Raw genomic sequence first — 8,099 nt, 5'->3', positions numbered from 1 at the left:
CCGGGAATATCTTTTAATAATAAAAGAAACAATAAAGAAGTACTAACTAGCATAAGCCTTCAGGATCATTCAACACATACAAATAAAACCAGCACAAATGCATTAAACCATATGAAGTCTTAAAAGTCATATTTGTTTTTGTATTATATTTAACAAGTGTTGCTATTAAGGTTATGCCAGCTTTTAAAAGGAACTCAGGAAATTTATCTTTATGTGTTAAAATGGCATAGATACTATCTTCTTTAAAGCTTAGCTATAAACACATTTAGAACTGGTGCCTTTTAAAAATGGCACATTTTAACTATTTTCCTTTCTTTGAATATTGGTCTTTACCAAATGTTGGAGAGGACTCAGGGAAACTGGATCCCTAACATATTGCCAGCAGGAATGTAAAGTGGCACAGCCACTCTGGAAAATAGTTTGGCAGCTTCTTTAAAAACTAAAATACTTACCACATGATCCAGCAGTTGCACTTCTGGGCATTCATCCCAGAGAAAGGAAATCTTATGTGTACACAAAAACCTGTACAACATTGTTCATTACAACTTTATATGTAATAGCCTCAGACTGGAAACAAGCAAAATGGCTCTCAATAGGTGAATGGCTAAACAAACTGTGGTAAATCTATAATATGGAATACTACTCAGCAACAAAAAGAAATGAATTATTGTTCTAGCAACAGTTTGGATGGTTTTCAAGGACATTATGCTGAGTGAAAAAACCAACCTCAAAAGATCACACACATTGGGCCAGGCGCGGTGGCTCACGCCTGTAATCCCAGCAGTTTGGGAGGCCCAGGCGGGCAGATCACCTGAGATCAGGAGTTTGAGACCAGCCTGGCCAACATGGTGAAACCCTGTCTCTACTAAAATACAAAATTAGCTGGGTGTGGTGGCAGGCGCCTGTAATCCTAGCTACTCAGGACGCTGAGGTGGGAGAACTGCTTGAACCCAGGAGGAGGTTGCAGCGAGCCAAGATTGTGCCACTGCACTCCAGCCTGGGTGACAGAGTGAAACTCCGTCTCAAAAAATAAATAAATAAATAAAATAAATCACAGTCTGTATGGTTCCATTTATATAACATTCTCAAAATGGCAAAACTAGAGAGATGAAAAACAGATGGTTGGTTGCCAGGGGTTAGGGATGGCGGTGGGAGTAAAGACTATAAAAGGTCTGGGCACAGTGGTTCGTGCCTGCAATCCCAGCACTTTGGGAGGCCAAGGTGGGAGGATCGCTTGAGGCCAGGAGTTTGAGACCAGCCTGGGCAACATGGTGAGACCCTCATCTCTACAAAAAATTTAGAAAGTAGCCAGGCATGGTGGCATGCGCCTATAGTCTCAGCTACTCAGGAGGTCAAGGTGGGAGGATCACTTGAACCCAAGAGTTCGAGGCTGCAGTGAGTGATGATGGCACTACTGTACTTCAGCCTGGGCAACACAGTGAGAACCTGTCTTAAAAAAAAAAAGACTAGGCCGGGCACGGTGGCTCACACCTGTAATCCCAGCACTTTGGGAGGCCGAGGTGGGCGGATCACGAGATCAGGAGATCGAGACCATCCTGGCTAACACGGTGAAACACTGTCTCTACTAAAAATACAAAAAATTAGCCAGGCGTGGTGGTGGCGGGTGCCTATAGTCCCAGCTACTTGGGAGGCTGAGGCAGGAGAATGGCGTGAACCCGGGAGGTGGAGCTTGCAGTGAGTCGAGATTGCGCCACTGCACTCCAGCCTAGGTAACAGAGCGAGACTCCGTCTCACAAGAAAAAAAAAAGACTATAAAGGAGTAGTAGTTCTGTATCTTGATTGTGGTGGCTGTTACATTAATCTATGCACATGACAAAATGACGTAGAACTATGCACACACTAGGCTTGGTGCAGTGACTCACACCTGTAATCCCAGCACTTTGGGAGGCCGAAGCAGGTGGATCATGAGGTCAGGAGTTTGAGACCAGCCTGGCCAACACGGTGAAACCCCGTCTCTACTAAAAATACAAAAATTAGCTGGGCATGATGGCGCATGCTTGTAATTCCAGCTACTTGGGAGGCCAAGGCAGGGGAATTGCTTGAACCTGGGAGGTGGAGGTTGCAGTGAGCAGAGATCACGCCATTGCACTCTAGCCTGGGCAACAGAGCAAGCCTCTGTCTCAGAAAAAAAAACACAAAAAAACAAAAAAGAACTATGCACACACCTTGTACCAATGTCAAATTCTACATTTTTATATTGTATTGTGATTTTATAAGATGTAATCATTGGAGAAAACTGGGTGAGCGTATACAGGGCTCTGTGCTATGTTTGCAACTTCCTATGAATCTATAATTATTTCAAAACAAAAGTTTAAGAAAATCATAATTATGCCAGGAGATTTTATTGTATCTTTCTACGAGTGAATGGATCACAGTAAACAAACAAACAAAGAAGTAAGCAGATTTAGAAATACCAATCAACAAGCTAGGCTCAAGACATGATAACTTAACTTTACCTAATGAATATACTCATCTTCTCTTGACGTCCGATGGCATATGTTTACAAATTTTTAAAAATAATGCTAACTTGGACTTGAGAAAAATCTTGATCATTTTAAAAATTAACGTTTTGGCAGGTTTAAATTGATACTAATCCCTGTAAAATCTAGTAATTAAAACGATAAACTACCCAAATCAGATTTCGATTAAGAATATTCTCTAAAACATCATACGAATTGAAGTGCATTGATAACAAATTTTAGACTTCATAACAAAATTTGAGACATAGCTAAAGCTATATTTAAAAGAATATTTTATCTTTGGCTAGGTCACAAGAGGAAAAAAAGAATATTTGGCAAATTATTTTTAATGTTTAAAAATAAAAGCTAAAGTAGAATGAATAAATGTTCAATCTTACAGAATTAAAAAAAAAAAAGGCGCAGGTACAACGTGGCTCACGCCTGTAATCCAGGACTTTGGGGAGCGCCAAGGTGAGATGGATCGCTGAGCAGGAGTTCCAGGCCAGCCTGGCCAACATGGTGGAAACCCTGTCCTCTACGCTAAATACAAAAATTTAGCGCATTGGTGGGCACACACTGTAATCCCAGCGACTAAGGAGGCTGAGCGGGGGAGATTGCTTTGAACTGGAGCAGAGGTTGAAGGTGAGTCGAGATTGCGCCTCCACTGCACTTCCAGCCTGGGCAACAGAGCAAGACTCCATCTTAAAAAATCAAAAACAAACAAACAAAATATATATAGACAACAACAAAAATTAGCCGATTGCTTGAGCTAGGAGTGGCAGTTGCAGTAAGCCGAGATCGCACACTGCACTACAGCCTGGATGACAGAGAGACCTTGTCTCAACAAAAGGAAAAAAAGTCAGGGCACAGTAGCTCACACCTGTAATCCCAGCCTTTGGAGGCCTACGGGAATCACGAGGTCGAAGTTCGAGACCAGTCTGGCCAACACAGTGAAACTCCATCCTCTACTAAAATACAAACAAATTAGGGGTATGGTGGTGTGTGTTGTAATCCCAGTACTCGGGAGGCTGAAAAAAAAAAAAATTAAAGAAGACAACAAAATATTCATGAGAAACCTGTCAAGGTAAAGAGAAGAACGGAAATAATATATATATATAATATATATATATTTATATATCATAACCACATCAGAGCATGCACACAGTTTTAGGATGAAAAAGAAGTATTCACAGGTATGGAAATGATCAAGGTAAATAATCGGAGATTATGCACAAATGCACAAACCATAACATCCTAGCAAACATACACTATCCAAAATTATCCCCCTAGAATCTGTAGAGCAATAATCAGAGAACAAAATAGTTAAAAATTGCCTATTTAAAAAAGGCATTAGTTCTAAATGCGCATATAGTTAACTTAAGAGATGTCTATGCTATTTTAACACATACAAAATGGAATCTCTATTCTTTTCTGATTTCCTTTTAATACCTGGCATAACCTTAATACCAACACTTGTTAAATATAGTAAAACAAGAAAACTATAAGCAAATTTTTTATAGTGGCAAAATTCTAAATAATATATTACTAACTGAGGCCTCCTGGTGCTTACCACAGGCTGTGTTCTGACACTGACTGCATAGAAAAAGAAGTGGGCCTGCCTTCTCTGTTCTTATACTGACTGTATAGAAAAAGAAGAGATCCTACCCTATATACGTCTCTGCCCAGGCCCTAGTCATGGTCTGAACTGTGAATGGGGGGCCATGGAGTTGAGGAAAAAGAAAAAAATACATTACTAACTCAAATACGACCATGACTCATAAGAAAAATTGCCCTTGACCAACAGAATTATCCCAGGAAGGCAAGGATGGATCCGCCTTATATATCAGTATCATTCATTACAACAACCAATTTAGGAAAGTAACATCATTAGGCTATTACATCAAAAAGGCATCTGACATAATTCAAGAGCCATTCCTAAGAAAAATACAAATCAAGATAGGAACATATGAAAACTATAAGGACACCATCAGGAAAGTGAAAAGACACAGAGGCTGGGCGCGGTGGCTCACGCCTGTAATCCCAGTACTTTGGGAGGTCGAGGCAGGCAGAGCACTTGAGGCCAGGAGTTTGAGACCAGCCTGACTGAAATGGTGAAACCCTGTCTCTACTAAAAATACAAAAATTAGCTGAGTGTGGTGGTGCGCACCTCTAATCCCAGCTACTTGGGAGGCTGAGGAAGGAGAATTGCTTGAACCCGGGAGGCAGAGGTTGCAGTGAGCCGAGATGGCACCACTGTGCTCCAGCCTGGGCAATAGAGCGAGACTCTGTCTCAGAAAAACAACAACAACAACAACAACAACACCCCACAGAATGAGGGGAAATACATGCAAATCACATATGTGACAAAGGACTTCTATCGAGATTATCTAAAGAAGTCTTACAACTTGATTAAAACAAAGACAATTCAATTTAAAAATAGGCCAAGGATTTGAATAGATATTTTTTCAAAGAAGATATACAGATGGGCAATAAGTACAGGAAAAGATGCTCAACATCAGTGGCCACTAGAGAAATGGAAATCAAAACCACAAGATACCACTTCACACCTACTAGGAAGGCTAGAATTAAAAAGACAATGAACGTTAGCAAAAGTGGCATTTAATTGAATTAGAAAACGGTATTCATTTAACGACTGGTGCTGGCAAATTAGGTATCCAAATGGAATATATGAACTGATTCCATCTCATACCATACACCAAAATAAATTCCAGTTAGATTAAAATTTAACTTTAAAAATTGAAACAATAAATACATTAAATATAAATTTAAGGCATATTTGTTTGAACATGAAATGAGGAGAAGTCACTAGGCAAGACAATACACTCAGAACTTGTAAAGGAAAAGGGCAGATATATCTTCATAGATGATTTTTAAAAAATCGGCTGGGCGCGGCGGCTCAAGCCTGTAATCCCAGCACTTTGGGAGGCCGAGACGGGCGGATCACGAGGTCAGGAGATCGAGTCCATCCTGGCTAACATGGTGAAACCCCGTCTCTACTAAAAAATACAAAAAACTAGCCGGGCGATGTGGCGGGCGCCTGTAGTCCCAGCTACGTGGGAGGCTGAGGCAGGAAAATGGCGTGAACCCAGGAGGTGGAGCTTGCAGTGAGCTGAGATCCGGCCGCTGCACTCCAGCCTGGGCAGCAGAGCGAGACTCCGTCTCAAAAAAAAAAAAAAAAATCAAAGGTGAAGACATCTTTCAAAAGTCAAAATACAGAGATAGAGGAAATATAGTTACAATACAGGTTAATACTCACAAATTAGTAAGAAAGACAAACCACCTAAAGGAAACAAAGGGCAAAGGACATGAAAAAGTTTAAATATATATTTCAATGGCCAATAAGAATGAAATAATGTTCAGCCACTAGTTGTCAGGAAAATGTACATCAAGGCAAACTAGATACTCTTGTGTTTGGCCCTCAGAATGGGGAAAAAAAAAAATCCAGTGTGGAAGAGGATTTTGGAAGAAGCCTTTTTATATGTTGCTGGTGGGAGTTCTAATTTTACAAAAGTTTTGGAAAGTAGTATGGTGGTATGTATTGAACTTAAAAGCATCATTCCTGCACGTAATGATCACTCAGGTGACAGCCTCTAACTACAATTTAGAAATCAGTAACAAAAATGTCAATGTTTTGGGAAATCAAAATCTCATATTTAAATAACCCAGAGGTAAGAGTGAACATTGCAACTGCAATTAGAAAACATTAGAAGGAAACTATAGTGGAGATGCTACATATCAAAACTTGTGGGTTGGATGCTCATGCCTGTAGTTCCAGCACTTTGAGAGGATGAGCTAGGAGGACTACTTGAGGATTGCTTGAGGCCAGGAGTTCAAGACCAGCCTGGGCAACATAGCAAGACCCCAATCTCTACCAAAAATTTAAAAATTAGCTGGGCAAGCCTGCCTGTAGTCCCAGCAACTTGGGAGGCTGAGGTGGGAGGATCACTTGAGCCTAGGAGGTTGAGACTGCAGTGAGCCATGATGGCTCCACTGCACTCCAGCCTAGGCAACAGAGAGAGATTCTTGTATGTTAAAAAAAAAAAATCAGCCTGGGCAACATAGTGAGACCCCGTGTCTACACAAAATAAAAAATTAGTGGGTGTGGCAGCACACGCCTGTAGTTCCAGCTACTTGGGAGGCTAAGTTGGGAGGATCGACTGAGCACAGGAGCTTGAGGCTGCAGTGAGCCATGATCGTGCCACTGCACTCCATCTCTGGGCGACAGAGTGAGACCCTGTCACAAAACAAAACCGAACAGCAGCAACAACAACGACAACAAAACATGTGACATGGAGCTAAAGAGTTCTTAGAGAAAAATTTATAAACTTAATGTTTATATTATAAAATAAAATGACTGGATAGTAAGAGATAAGCATTCAATTCAGGACTTTAAAAATGAGAACAAAAGAAAAAAACAGAAAAGAAATAACGAAGTTAAGGGCAGATATTAATGACAGAGAAACAAAGACACAGGAGGACCAACAAAATCAAAAGTAGGTTTTCGAAACAACCTCATCTCAGACCTAAAGACCACCTATCACTGACCCCAGGAAGCCGCATATCTGATTCTACAGCCCTCCATCACCAGTCCCAAATAAACGCATCACTCACCCGGCAGAAACCTTGGTCAATCACCCAATAAATCCCATCCTACACCTCACAGACCTCCAGTAGTCACCCCGCACAGCCCCTTCTCACCCCACGGACTTCTCATCACTCATCTCACATATACCTTATCACTCACCCTAGAGACCCTGTATCACTCACCCCACAGACCCCCTTATCATTCACTCCGGTGTCCCCAACACTCATCCCACAGGCTACCCATCAACTTTCCCTAGTGACCCATCACTCACCCACAAACCCCAATCACACTCTCTGCACCTCCCTATAAATGACCCCAGAGAAGCCTCCTCACTCACCCCACTGAGCATCATCGAGTAGAAAATCCATGTCATAACATTCCCATAATTATCTCAACGCTTGATCCATGTCTTAACATCTCCATAATTATCTCAATGCTTAAGTGGCCCTAAGTCCATCTGTTAAACTCACTCCCAGAGTCTTAAGTCCTGAAAACTGCTTGGAGGGACCCCGGCGCTTCTGGACTTGATCTGCACATGCTTAGTGTCAGCTCCGAAGCGGCCGCTCGCCCACAATTACACCTGGTGCCCTTACGCCGCGCCGGAGCGTGCGTGCGCGTGTGCGTCGAAGGGGAGGCGGGCTTTCCAATTTCCTTCAGTGACTGTCAGGCAAGGAACATGGCTGTCCCCTTGGGAGTGTCTCTACGGGAGCCGCCATCTTGGAAGGGTGATCATTTCTGCCGCGGAGCCCACGGTACCCTACTCGATATACCCCTGTGGGATTTTCCAGTGGCCGAGGCACTGGGCCATGGAATGTACCACCAGGCTTCTCCCCTCCGCCGCAGCCTCTAGGAGTCAGTCACCTTTGAGGCCCCGGCGGGCGGGGCGCTTTACCTCTTCCGCCTTCAGGGTACACTCGGCCTCAGGCCGTCCCCACCCGGGAGCCTCCGCCTCTTTAAATATCGCCCAGCCCCACCCCAGGAGCAGGTCCCGAGACGCACCCGGCCCCGCCCCA

At 42.7% G+C, this 8,099-nt stretch overlaps 1 protein-coding gene across 1 annotated transcript in view; it reads right to left on the bottom strand.

Annotated features, from left to right (window-relative positions):
* The window catches only part of ZNF41 (zinc finger protein 41), a 37,850-nt gene extending 29,779 nt beyond the window's left edge, over positions 1-8,071 (bottom strand). The window contains 1 exon segment of the mRNA XM_017853007.1: positions 7,979-8,071. The gene's annotated coding sequence lies outside the window, so the exon portion shown is untranslated.
* Positions 8,072-8,099: the final 28 nt, after the last annotated feature.

This window comes from Rhinopithecus bieti, unplaced genomic scaffold, assembly GCF_001698545.2.
Source record: "Rhinopithecus bieti isolate Rb0 unplaced genomic scaffold, ASM169854v2 scaffold_36486, whole genome shotgun sequence".
NCBI lineage: Eukaryota > Metazoa > Chordata > Mammalia > Primates > Cercopithecidae > Rhinopithecus > Rhinopithecus bieti.
The sequence above is the reverse complement of the archived record's forward strand: the minus strand, read 5'-3'. Positions and strand labels throughout refer to the sequence as shown.